Raw genomic sequence first — 14,629 nt, forward strand, 5'->3', positions numbered from 1 at the left:
ATAATATATAATGAAATTATTACATAGTACAACTAATATAATAATTTAATTTTATTCTTTAAAAATTTAATTATAAAGATATATAAGACATAATAAGCAAATTAATTATACATGTTAGAAATAAAATTATTATGCCTAAAATGCATAGTAGATTAGTTGGAAATAATAAAAAAAAAATTAAAGTCCAATTTAAGTGCCCATAAAGAAAAGGAAGATTTATATACACACATCTTTATTTTTTTTGTATTTACAAAACTAGAACCTAAAGTTTAATTTTCATATGTTTTATGAAAAAAAAAAGTGGCTTTTACTTTTAAAAATTAAAATTGTGAAAATTTTGATGTGATATGAAGATTTAGAAAAGTAAAAGTATATAAAATTTAGAAAACAAATATGTAAATAGATAAGAAGGGGGTGGTATACCTGAAAATGGGCCTAAAAAATATGAGAATATTCTAACAAGTCTTTTATTTTGTTTTATTTTATTTTATTTTATTTTATTTTATTTTGATAAAATAAGGAAGAGTGCTTCCTTGTTCGGGTCAGGTGCGTGGACTTGAAAAGGGAACCAAGAAATATATTTTTAGTTTTTAATTTATTTTTAGGAAACAACGAAAGAAATTGCGTAAATTATAGAAGATGAAATTTCGCCCCACGGTTTTTTTATGCGGAGCCGCCCCATTTTGTCGTTTCTCTCCGTCTACTCATTTCTGCCCTCCTCCCCTCCCCTGCTCTCGTCTTCCTCTTTCTCTCCTCCCCTTCCTCCTTCATCTTCTTCATACTCTCTCTCTCTCTCCTCCCTTTGACTGAGCACACACACACACACTCTCTCTCTCTTTCACCTTCCTTCCGCCTTCGCTGTTCTCTTCTTAATCTTCTCCGTTCCACCTTTAGCCTCTCCCAACTTCCTCTTCTTTTCTTCATCTAGTGAACTGAGCGTTCCCATCGCAGAGGCAGAATCTGTGTGAAGAAGAAGCGTTGCAGGGAGCTGGGTTTCATGGATTTTTCCTGGAATCATACTCTCCGATTCTTGTGATGAGCAAAGGTGGGACCTTTTGTCAGTTTCGAGCCTCATCGTCGTTTCTTTTTATTGCCACCTGTGCTTGAGATCGAGGTCTCGCCATGGCTGGAAGCAACGAAGTTAACGCAAGCGAGTCTAGGGTAAGCAAGCACTGTCTCTCCTTCCCCGGCTATTCTCGTGTTTGACTAATCACTACTGATTTGCCCCATTTCAATTGACAATTAATGCGTGAAATTGGCTTTCGTTCTGACGGATTCTGGGATTTAAATTCAATTGTTATGTTCTGTTGGCGTTTTTCTAGCCATTCCTCAGCCCTTATCGTTTATAGCAGTGGTTATTAGCTGATAAACCTCAATCTGCGTCCAATTTGTGCTCTAGGGTTTGCGCAATCCCTCATGAATTCTATAGCTGCTGCAATATTTCCTACATTTTGCCGCCCGCCCTCCAATCCCTTCCAAAAAAAGATAACCTGAAAGTAATAACTAATGAGATGGATTTGTTGTTTCCCTACTCTTACAGATGGTGGTTCCCCTGAACACCTTTGTCCTGATATCAAACTTCAAAGTATCCTACAACATGCTCCGGCATCCCGACGGCAGCATCAACCGCCCTCTGGGAGAGTTCTTCGACCGCAAAGTCCCAGCTAACGCTTCTCCCGTCAATGGCGTCGTCTCCTTCGATCACATTCTCGATCGCCAAACCAATCTCCTTGCTCGAATATACTGTCCCGCTCCCGATCCCTCCGACGTCAGGCTTCCGCAGCTCGTCCCCATCTACGAGCTCCAGAAACCACCCTCATCAGACCCTTTTCCGCTTATAATCTTCTTCCACGGCGGCAGCTTCGCCCATTCCACCTCCAGCTCCGCGATCTACGACACTCTCTGCCGCCGCTTCGTCACTCTCTGCGGCGGCGCGGGGGGCATCTCCGACGACTACCGCGGACTCCCGCCGTTCTCCCGAGTATCGCTACCCCTGCGCGTACGACGACGGTTGGACCGCCCTCAAATGGGCTTCATCGCAGCCATGGCTCCGCAGCGGCGAGGATGCCAAGCTTCGTGTCTATCTCGCCGGCGATAGCTCCGGAGGCAACATCGTCCACCACGTCTCCGTGAAGGCGGTTGGCTCCGGCATCCATATCTACGGAAACATTCTCTTGAATCCATTGTTCGGGGGAAACGAGCGAACGGAATCGGAACTGAGACTGGACGGAAAGTATTTCGTTTCGTTGCAGGACAGGGATTGGTATTGGAGAGCTTTCCTCCCCGAGGGGGCCGATAGGGATCACGCTGCCTGCAATCCATTTGGTCCTAATGCCGTGGAGCTCCAAGGGCTCCCCTTCCCGAAGACACTGCTTGTGGTGGCGAGCTTGGATTTGACTCAGGATTGGCAACTGGCGTACGAGCGAGGGTTGAGGAATGCCGCCTTCTTACCAGATAGCAGGCCACCGTCGGCTTCTACTTCCTGCCCAACACCGACCACTACCATGAAGTAATGGAGGAAATCAGAAACTTTGTGAGATGTGATTTCTGAGGAATGAGCATCCACCATATTGCACATGCATCCACCATATATATCGAAGTATATAATAACAATAATATATTATATTGTATAAGTTTTTTCATGGATTTGTGTAATTTTTTTTAATCTTTTTCTGTGAGGAGAGATGAGGAAGAAATGTGGGTCTGCTTCTGCCTCTGCTTCTGCTGCTGTTGCTACTAACAAAAATGGTTTCAGTGTTTGGATTGATGATGGATGTCTAAAGGATGTTGTATTGATGATCTATAAATGATTATGCCTTCTATGTTCTTGTTGTAATTTTTTTTTTAATCATTTTTTATGTCTTCCTTGTAGCTTTATTTGTGGCCTTTTGGAGAAGGTAAAATTTGCTTCTTTTTATACCTACTTCTACCCATGGACAAATTAGAGTTATACTTATATTTATAGCTCCATTTAAATCATCATTACCCAATTGAATTTAATTTTCTCTCATAAATATTTTGAAAAATGTATGTCTTATTGTTCCTTCATTGAATCACTCATACTTCATTTACTTGACAATCACACATTTTCTTGCTTTTTCTTTGTTGGAAAAATAGCTATTTCTTATGTCATTACCATAGTTAGCAATAAAATCTTTTTCATTGTTGGGGACGGCTTGTCATTTCATCTTTTTTCAAAACCTTGATTGGTATTACATTTACATCTAGTTAAAGGGACTTTAGCTTTAATAGAACATCCATGATATTTGTGTTGTAAGACTTTCACATCCTTAAATTAGGGTATGAAATGATAAACAACAAACTTTTTCTTATGTTTTATAAGTATATTGCTCTTATGAAATACTTCATACTTCATGTATAAGGTCTATCTAAGATCTCTTAAATACATCAAGATATTGTCCATCATAGGTTAAATAACTAATGACATGTTAGGTAATTCAACATCTCATAGAACTTTTGTTATGTAGCTTTAAAATATATATCTTTCATAATCCACATTATCATAAATATAGATGTAGTAATGTATTATCCAACCCTCGTTTATAAATTATTGCTATAAAGATTGAATATTTATCCCACAGGTGCATCTAAAAGTGGTCTACACGGATCACGAAGCAGCTTGACGGATCAAATCACAAGCTGAAATTTACAGCTAATGAACTCAGGGCTAACCAGGTGGAATAAGGTCGGCTGACCAAGGACTATCTTGGCCAACCAATAACAAACAAACATGTAAGACAAAAAATATGAAAGATAATAATTATTCAACCAATTAACTGGAGTCTGACCTCTGAATAGACCGGCCATCCTTGACCGACCATCAGCAAAAGGGCGACCGACCAGTTACGGCTAGCCATCTTCTTGGATTCGACCAGACATCTCAGCATCCAGTTTAAAAAAACATAAAAATGTTCCATCACACATCACAAAGAAAACTTAAGGATGGAAGAAGAAGTGACATGGTTTCACGGGACTTACCAAGGACAACATAGGAATACATGCTCAGGCAACCAGCACGTCGCACACTGGGAAGACAGTGTGCCTCAGACAGATAAGGAGTATAACACCCCCTGAAAAACCCATCTCACCAGATACACCATGATGAATCTGACACCTTTCACTAGGACAGATGGAGAAGATGAAATATATCCTCCAGTTCCAAAACAGTTTACGTGAACCCTCAACAAGTGGCTGCTTGGCCTAACGACTGCCTGATCAAATCCATTTGATTCATGGCCCATAATTATGTACTTACTGAAGTACCCCCGTGGTACCTACATCCTTTAGGGATACAAAGTGTAATCGTACAATGACCCATTCCTATAAATAAGGAGTCTATCTCACGAATAAATATTACAAAAATTATTGTCCATTATTGTGCTATCTCTCTCTCTCTCTCTCTCTCTCTCTCTCTCTCTCTCTCTCTCTCTCTCTCTCTCTCTCTCTCACTCACTCACTCAGCGCTCTATTTCTTAAGTATGTCTCCCGGGCAGATTCAGGTTCAACACCACTAAAAAATTACTTATATTAATGTGAAATATTTTACTTAAATATTGAAATAGAAGATTATTTTTTCTCGTCATCATATATAATCAATTTTGGTATTGTCCCTTTGTTATGATTAATGGTTTAACAACCATATTCAATTGTGATGTTAAGATTTTATTGCCTTTCTACAGATTCAACTTTCAATAAGTCTAATATGTTAAACATTTGAGCTTATAGTGATAGCATTATGGCTTCTACTTTTGCTTTTCTATAGGCCTCTTGCCATTAAAATTACTATTTTGAGGGATCTTATAGCTATTATTATTACGGATAGCTTAGTTCTTCTCCATAATGATAATTTCATTTAACCACACAATTAAGAAACTCCTCAATGGTCAAAATTTCAACACTCATTGCTGCACTTCATCCATGTCACTGTATACATCATAAATATTATTTTTTCTGTAAGAAAAGTTTAGTATATATTCATTATTTCTCTAGGAAGAACCTTTAGAGTAGATTTGGGAGACAGAGTTTTTTTTTTCTTATCTTTGAAACTTATTGCATACCCTTGGACAGAAGCATTCCAAGCATGAAAAAGAATTATGCTTATGCGTGGAGCCTTCTAGATTATTTCTCTTTATTTAGAATCCATTTTTTAAAAAATATTTTAATATTTTAGCCATTTTTTTCTTCTATTGTGTCATCTATACTTCCTTTACTTGAATTGGATAATACTTCTTCATTTTTGAACTTTTTTTTTTCAAAATGATAATTTCTTAAAAGCGTAGATTGGTTAGTGAGAAAGTAATTATTATTACTCGTGTTCGATTGTGGGTGCATATTTCTTAGAGTTACTTAGTGTTAGTATAAATGGAGGGGGTTTCGGTGTTTTATAGTAGATGGATTGTTGACCCTTCCAACAATTCTAGTAGGATGATGGAGTCCTTTAAAAAGGTTAAGTTGTGGTTTATATGAGGATTTATGTGAATTTTTATGGTAGTCAAGAAGTGTTATATTGGATGCATTTTTTCATGATATAAGAAAATAAAAATTTTAAGTATACAAAACTATACATGGAGATAATAAAGGATTTAGGTTTTATAATAGATCTGAGAAGGATACAAAGAGCTAAAATAGAAGTTAGGGCTTGGGTTGTAGGAGAATCTTGAGCACTAGAAAGCTATGATTTTCAGTTTTGTGAGTGAGGTTAAGACCTGGATATGATTTAGGGGTGTGATTTATGGTTAAGGGAAAGGAAGGTTAGGAATGCAATAAAACTTGAATGTAAAAAAAGAAAGATATGAAAAGAATGATACAATAGTTTTCTCCAAAGTATTAAGGTTTTAAATACTAAGCCTCCAATGGATTCACAAATTGAAACATAGCATGAATATAATAAAGATAGTCTTTTTTTTAATGAATAATGTTATGCTCTTTCTCTTAATATTCAGATATTATTGACAAATCTTAGTATTGAGTTCCATAGGTTGAAATCTTACTTTAACTCGCACCATTGATGGAACCAAACATTCAAATAATAGTTCCAAATTTTCAAGACTAGCAATTATAAAGTAAAGCTAGGTTGTTGATATGGTTGCCAAAAATTTTCATCAACTTTAGTTGCATAATTTTATGCTATTGATGTGGATAAAATATGTGAGATTTTATCTTCTGTAATTTAATATTTTATTTCATAATTACTACAACGTTACACGTGTGAATGGTGTTATGTTGTGTTTTAAAGGTTATAAGGGACTAAACCACTTCGGCGAGAAAAAAAGAGGAAGAAGAGAGCTAAAAAGGAAAAAAAAAGAAAGAATTCTGACCTGGCGCACCTGCTCCCAAAAACCAGCATACCTACACCCAATTCAAATGGATCATGACACCCCTATGCCCTAGACGACACGCCTGTGCCTTAAGACCTGAGCGAACGAAATGCTCGCAGCAACAAATGACACGCCCGCAATTATTTCAAATAAATAGAGGATAGCACGCCCACACTTGACTCCCAAGCCTTCGGTGTGTCTGTGCTAGTGTTCATGCTCCCATGCTCTTTTGTAACTGACATTGCCTTGGTTCCATAAAATGACAAATTCATGTAAGTTTAATGTCTGATTTGGAATTGAGTACCAAGTATATAGTGTTGTTTTATCATCTTAAGAGGGACACTTGGCCATTTAGAGGCCATCCTTGTCACTGTATACATCATAAATATTATTTTTTCTTTAAGAAAAGTTTAGTATATATTCATTATTTCTCTAGGAAGAACCTTTAGAGTAGATTTGGGAGACATAGTTTTTTTTTTCTTATCTTTGAAACTTATTGCATACCCTTGGACACAAGCATTCCAAGAATGAAAAAGAATTATGCTTATGCGTGGAGCCTTCTAGATTATTTCTCTTTATTTAGAATCCATTTTTTAAAAAATATTTTAATATTTTAGCCATTTTTTTCTTCTATTGTGTCATCTATACTTCCTTTACTTGAATTGGATAATACTTCTTCATTTTTGAACTTTTTTTTTTCAAAATGATAATTTCTTAAAAGCGTAGATTGGTTAGTGAGAAAGTAATTATTATTACTCGTGTTCGATTGTGAGTGCATATTTCTTAGAGTTACTTAGTGTTAGTATAAATGGAGGGGGTTTCGGTGTTTTATAGTAGATGGATTGTTGACCCTTCCAACAATTCTAGTAGGATGATGGAGTCCTTTAAAAAGGTTAAGTTGTAGTTTATATGAGGATTTATGTGAATTTTTATGGTAGTCAAGAAGTGTTATATTGGATGCATTTTTTCATGATATAAGAAAATAAAAATTTTAAGTATACAAAACTATACATGGAGATAATAAAGGATTTAGGTTTTATAATAGATCTGAGAAGGATACAAAGAGCTAAAATAGAAGTTAGGGCTTGGGTTGTAGGAGAATCTTGAGCACTAGAAAGCTATGATTTTCAGTTTTGTGAGTGAGGTTAAGACCTGGATATGATTTAGGGGTGTTATTTATGGTTAAGGGAAAGGAAGGTTAGGAATGCAATAAAACTTGAATGTAAAAAAAGAAAGATATGAAAAGAATGATACAATAGTTTTCTCCAAAGTATTAAGGTTTTAAATACTAAGCCTCCAATGGATTCACAAATTGAAACATAGCATGAATATAATAAAGATAGTCTTTTTTTTAATGAATAATGTTATGCTCTTTCTCTTAATATTCAGATATTATTGACAAATCTTAGTATTGAGTTCCATAGGTTGAAATCTTACTTTAACTCGCACCATTGATGGAACCAAACATTCAAATAATAGTTCCAAATTTTCAAGACTAGCAATTATAAAGTAAAGCTAGGTTGTTGATATGGTTGCCAAAAATTTTCATCAACTTTAGTTGCATAATTTTATGCTATTGATGTGGATAAAATATGTGAGATTTTCTCTTCTGTAATTTACTATTTTATTTCATAATTACTATAACATTACACGCGTGAAAGGTGTTATGTTGTGTTTTAAAGGTTATAATGGATTAAACCACTTCGGCGAGAAAAAAGAGGAAGAAGAGAGCTGAAAAGGAAAAAAAAAAAAGAAAGAATTACGACCTGGCGCACCTGCTCCCAAAAACGAGCATACCTACACCCAATTCAAATGGCTCATGACACCCCTATGACACACCTGTGCCTTAAGACCTGAGCGAACGAAATGCTCGCACCAACAAATGACACTCCCACAATTATTTCAAATAAATAGAGGATAGCACGCCCACACTTGACTCCCAAGCCTTCCGTGCGCCTGTGCTAGTGTTCATGCTCCCATGCTGTTTTGTAACTGTCATTGCCTTGGTTCCATAAAATGACAAATTCATATAAGTTTAATGTCTGATTTGGAATTGAGTACCAAGTATATAATGTTGTTTTGTCATCATAAGAGGGACACTTGGCCATTTAGAGGCCATCCTTGTCACTGTATACATCATAAATATTATTTTTTCTTTAAGAAAAGTTTAATATATAATCATTATTTTTCTAGGAAGAACCTTTAAAGTAGATTTGGGAGACAGAGTTTTTTTTTTCTTATCTTTGAAACTTATTGCATACCCTTGGACACAAGCATTCCAAGCATGGAAAAGAATTATGCTTATGCGTGGAGCCTTCTAGATTATCTCTCCTTATTGAGAATCCTTTTCTTAAAAAAATATTTAAATATTTTAGCCATTTTTTTCTTCTATTGTGTCATCTATACTTCCTTTGCTTGAATTGGATAATACTTCTTCATTTCTATACTTTTTTTTTTTCAAAATGATAAATTCTTAAAAGCGTAGATTGGTTAGTGAGAAAGTAATTATTATTAATTGTGTTCGATTGTGAGTGCATATTTCTTAGAGTTACTTAGTGTTAGTATAAAAGGAGGGGGTTGCGGTGTTTTATAATAGATGGATTGTTGACCCTTCCAACAATTCTAGTAGGATGATGGAGTCCTTTAACAAGGTTAAGTTGTGGTTTAGATGAGGATTTATGTGAATTTTTATGGTAGTCAAGAAGTGTTATATTGGATGCATTTTTTCATGATATAATAAAATATAAATTTTAAGTATACAAAACTATACATAGAGATAACAAAGGATTTAGGTTTTATAATAGATCCGAGAAGGATACAAAGAGCTAAAATAGAAGTTAGGACTTGGGTTGTAGGAGAATCCTGAGCACTAGAAAGCTATGATTTTCAGTTTTGTGAGTGAGGTTAAGACGTGGATATGATTTAGGGGTGTGATTTATGGTTAAGGGAGGTTAGGAATGCAATAAAACTTGAATGTAAAAAAAGAAAGATATGAAAAGAATGATACAATAGTTTTCTCCAAAGTATTAAGGTTTTAAATACTAAGCCTCCAATGGATTCACAAATTGAAACATAGCATGAATATAATAAAGATAGTATTTTTTTAATGAATAATGTTATGCTCTTTCTCTTAATATTCAGATATTATTGACAAATCTTAGTATTGAGTTCCATAGGTTGAAATCTTACTTTAACTCGCACCATTGATGGAACCAAATATTCAAAAAATAGTTCCAAATTTTCAAGAATAGCAATTATAAAGTAAAGCTAGGTTGTTGATATGGTTGCCAAAAAATTTCATCAACTTTAGTTGCATATTTTTATGTTATTGATGTGGATAAAATATGTGAGATTTTCTCTTATGTAAATTAATATTTTATTTCATAATTACTATAACATTACACGCATGAAATGTGTTATGTTGTGTTTTAAAGGTTATAATGGTCTAAACCACTTCGGCGAGAAAAAAAAGGAAAAAGATAGCTGAAAAGGAAAAAAAAAGAAAGAATTATGACCTGGCACACCTGCTCCCAAAAACCAGCATACCCACACCCAATTCAAATGGATCATGACACCCCTATGCCCTAGACAACATGCCTGTGCCTTAAGATCTGAGCGAACGAAATGCTCGCACCAACAAATGACACGCCCGCAATTATTTCAAATAAATAGAGGATAGCACGCCCACACTTGACTCCCAAGCCTTCAGTGCGCCTGTGCTAGTGCTCATGCTCCCATGCTGTTTTGTAGCTCTCATTGCCTTGATTCCATAAATTGACAAATTCATAAAAGTTTAATGTCTGATTTGGAATTGAGTACCAAGTATATAGTGTTGTTTTGTCATCATAATAGGGACTCTTGGCCGTTTAGAGGCCATCTTTCCTTGCTTCTAAGAAGTCATGTCAATGCCCTAGAGGTTCCTCTTATGGGTTTACTTGGGAAAAACTTTCTAAGACATTTTTCTTTAAGCGTTTCAAGAGATTAAGTGCATGAGATTTGTGTGATTGTACTAGAGGTGATCGATGGAGTGCACTTATTGTAGGAGAGGACCATGATGTAATAGTGAGGAAGGATTACTAAGATTGAGTTTTTTAAATGGTTTTTACATTACTTGTTATTGAATTCAATGGATACGTTTATGTGTTATATTCTCATGAATCATAGTTAAATTTACTACATGCTCCTATAATTAGGGTTAGTAATGAATCATTATTTTCTTTCGAAATTTGTCCCTAGACTTTTTTTCATGCTTGAATGATTCATATTGCTTTGTTAACTTTTTTTATCTTAATTTATTTTGAATCTTACCTAATAGAATGCTAAAATCATTTGTGATCTAGTAATTCTAACCGTCGCCTAAAAGAATAAGTAGGTTAACACTAAATAACCCAGGTGAATAGACATATTGCCAGTAGAAAATTATAAGCTAGATAGGGGACTAGAGGATTCCCTATAGGTTAAGGAGAACTTATCCTTGTCATTAAGAATGTGGGGATCTCGTAGGGTGACTTCAGTATTCATGTAATTTCGGATCACAAGAGTACGAGCTCATCACCTATGGTGCTCCATATCCTCTGTTCTACTTTTTTGCTTTAAGTTTTAGAAAGCTTTCCATTTGTACAAATCAAGCCATTCAAGATACTTAAGGTTTAGTAAACTAAAACATCACATTTTAGAAATTTTATTTGTTTCTTCGTGGGATCGAAATGCAGACTCATTATTGTATATTACTTGAGCAATACGTATACTTGTATGATTAATAGACTTGCATGCAGTAATTTCGAGCATCACTTAGTTATCGTGTTTTCATGCCTTTATAATTTATTAAATGTTCATACATTATCATCAAATGTATGTCAAAATGTATCTGATTTTTATTTACATTTTTATTGTACTAGAATTATGTGCGGAACAAATTTTTAAAACCGACTTTAATAAAAACTATATTGATAAAAAAGCATTTTAATTAAAAAAATTAAAAAATCGACACACTCAACTTTTGGAAAGCCATTTTTTTCACAAGGGTTGTTTTATTAATTATGACGGTTGGACAACAACCAAAAGAAATAAATATAAAAACTATGTATAAGTTGTATATTGATTATTATTAATATATTATGATTTGTATTATTATTTATGTTGTTATATCATTATTATTTAATATTATCTTTACTATAAATATTAATTATTATTACTACATTAATTTTATATTTTTCTTGCATGTACTAACGAGAAATGGAAAAGTAAAAGTGCGCGTACGCCGTAACTTTAGGCCTCCGTAGACTCAAACTGTTATCAACCACGATCGACAGTCTTGCGCTAACTGTCGTAGGCAAATTTTGTTGTGTAACTATGTATCCCTGAATACGATGCAACCAAATATCATGAATATGCTCTTACGAAATATTCTGCATATAGAGTAGCAAATAACCTTGTATTGAAGATCCCACGATAAATCCAACGATAAATAATTTAAAGTATCGTACTCATAATATGGTGATTTTCGTACAATGCTGATATATTAAATAATCACTCTAACCCCTCAAATCTGCTTGCTTATGATAATACTATTAGTACTATAAATTTATTATTTTTATGTTTAAATTTTATTCTTATTTTGTATTTTTAATTATAATACTAATACTAGAAATTTATTATTTTTGAATTTATTTTTTATTTTATTATTTGTTAATTTAATTTTTATTTTTAGTTTATATTTTGTATTTAAAAAATAATATTAATAAAAAAATTATTATTATTATTATTATTATTACTATTATTATTCATTGAATAATAAATATAAAATACAAAATTTTAATAATAAAACTAAAATAAATTACACAAAAAAAGCATACATGTAATTGCGGAGAGATCTTAAAAGCCCCGAAAAAAAGAATTTTGGTTTTCATTAATTTCTGACGAGGCAAAATCGACTTTGGCACAGTCGATCATGTGGATTTTTAAATTCTTTTGATAAAAAAACCCTTTTACCAAAATAATTTTTAATCACGTCCATTTTAAAAATTTTCTCTTATGTGTGCAAGCCATAGTTGTAATGGGCTTGCGTATAAATTATACCATGACCTTTTTCTACCAATATATGAAAAGTTTCCTTGTGATAAATAGCAATGTTATATATTTTCTTATTTCTCTTTATATGACTTGCCTCCCATATATGCCGCCTACCCCTACTCTTTGGTTGACAGAGTTTGTGAGATCCCTGGGGTCACGGGTTCAATCCCCTTCTTGTGTGCGCGTTGTAATTTTTAGGTACCTGAGGTTGACCGGGGAGCTTGTATAATAGCCTTTTGGCCAATCTTGAAAAAAAAAATGACTTGTCTCCCCATTAGGAGATATTTGCTAACTAATATTTTTCCTAGTTTTCTCACTAATTCTTCTTGCTAAGTCCTTAAAGTATTTCTTAAGAGAAAAAATTAAATATTGCTAATGTTATTTAAAAAAACTTTCAACAGGGTTTAAAACTACTAATTTTCTCTTAGAGATGTAATTAAAAAGGCTTTTTATGGATGATATTTTTTTATGAACTCTAGTAGAACATTGTCTTCTGCTATAGCACACACTATAAAATAATATCCATTGCCTCTCATTCACTAAGAACCCTTACTTTTGTTAATCTTTTCAATCATTGTCTATGCTCTAGTAGAACATACCTACTACCATAATTCAAAAGTAATTTATAATAGTATTATATTCTTTTCTATTAGACTTACATCATTTAATTGATATATTTATTTCTGAAGAATTGATGATGATAAAAAAAAATGAAACATAAGATTTAAGAAAATTATAGGCATGATAATGATGAGGGAGAGGGAACATAAGATTTTATGTTGTTTCCTTCTAGCCTCACAACACAACCATTTACCACCACTTTCATAGAAGATAAGGTGATGAATCCTTAAATTATAGATAGGAAGCATTACTTAATTGAGTTCCATTTGCTTATGAAGCAAGTCCCTCTAAAAATATTCTAACTTTAATTTTGACCTAGTTATAGAACAAAAAAAAGTCATTATTAAATATTACATAAATCAAAGACACAATTGTAAGCACACAATAAAGTATTTAGAAATTTTGGGGGCAGTTATTTGCTTTAAAAAATAATCCTTATCTATTTAAGCATAACTTTTGGCATGAAGTATAAATAGGCAATCAAGATGATCAAAATAAATAAATTTGACTAATTATTTCTTTAATTTGAATGCTCATATCATAATAGAATGATATAAAAATCCCTAATTAAGATGTGAGTTCCACATTATGTTTGTATACATAATCCAATAAAGTTAGGACTTAATAACTTTTAATTGAGTTAACAAGTCATGCAAGGTTAGCGTTGACTTTGGAGTGGTGGTTTGTGTTAAATAATTTAATTTGGACTAAGAGAATAGATGAGGTCCAATGGATGTGATTTGAAGCTTGGAGGATCTTGTGAATTATTTTTTAATGTGGCCTAGAGCTTTAAAAGAGGTTTGTGATTTGAATGAATTTATGTCGGCTGATTATGTTTAGATGTTAAAAAGTTGTATGTTAGAAACAGGATGGGTGTAGGTGACAGCGACTTTATATATGCTTAAAAATACAATATGTTAGAAATAGGATGGGTGTAGGTGACAACGACTTTATACATGCTTAAAAATACAAGAATTTGATACTGCTGCTAGAAAAATTTTAAGTAATTAAATTAACTTTGTAGGTACAAGACTATCTAGTCAACAAGTTTAAGAGTTCTAGTTTTTTATTCATTTCAAGAATGACTATATGTTGTAATATCACGTCACTTAAAATATTCAAATGATAGGAACTTCATGAGAACTTACTAGTAAAAGATGCTATTCCATAAATATAAGTTCAAGAATGTATTTAGATTTTCCCTTTAAGTAGGTCCAAGTGAAGCCAATTTTTTATTAGGCATCTCCTCACTTATATATAATCTAAATTAACTAATTCTACTAATAAATTTTTCTAATGTAAAGTTCAATATATAAGAAAGCATCCTTCTCCTTGTCAAGAAATTTAAGTGAATGGATAAATTGAATCAGTTCAAATTGTATTGTGTTAAATAGGAGCATACCTATTCTTTACCATTTGGACGAGACAAAGAACATTGACTAATCCTATGCTTGGTTACTGAATCTGCGGCTAGGCTAGGAGGATATCAACTCTCTCTTCAGAGCTCCCACGTTCCCCTCGACTGAGGGCTAACATCTACACTTCAACACCCAAACGATAGGACCGAATTGAGGATTTTAGTCTGTCACTCTAAAATC

General features: G+C 33.5%; 1 pseudogene; it reads left to right on the top strand.

The window, feature by feature from the left end:
* The first annotated feature begins 837 nt into the window (after window positions 1–837).
* On the top strand, window positions 838–2,595 carry LOC110037433 (annotated as a pseudogene).
* Window positions 2,596–14,629: the final 12,034 nt, after the last annotated feature.

This window comes from Phalaenopsis equestris, unplaced genomic scaffold (genome assembly GCF_001263595.1).
Source record: "Phalaenopsis equestris unplaced genomic scaffold, ASM126359v1 Scaffold219329, whole genome shotgun sequence".
In the NCBI taxonomy this organism is placed as follows: Eukaryota; Viridiplantae; Streptophyta; class Magnoliopsida; order Asparagales; family Orchidaceae; genus Phalaenopsis; species Phalaenopsis equestris.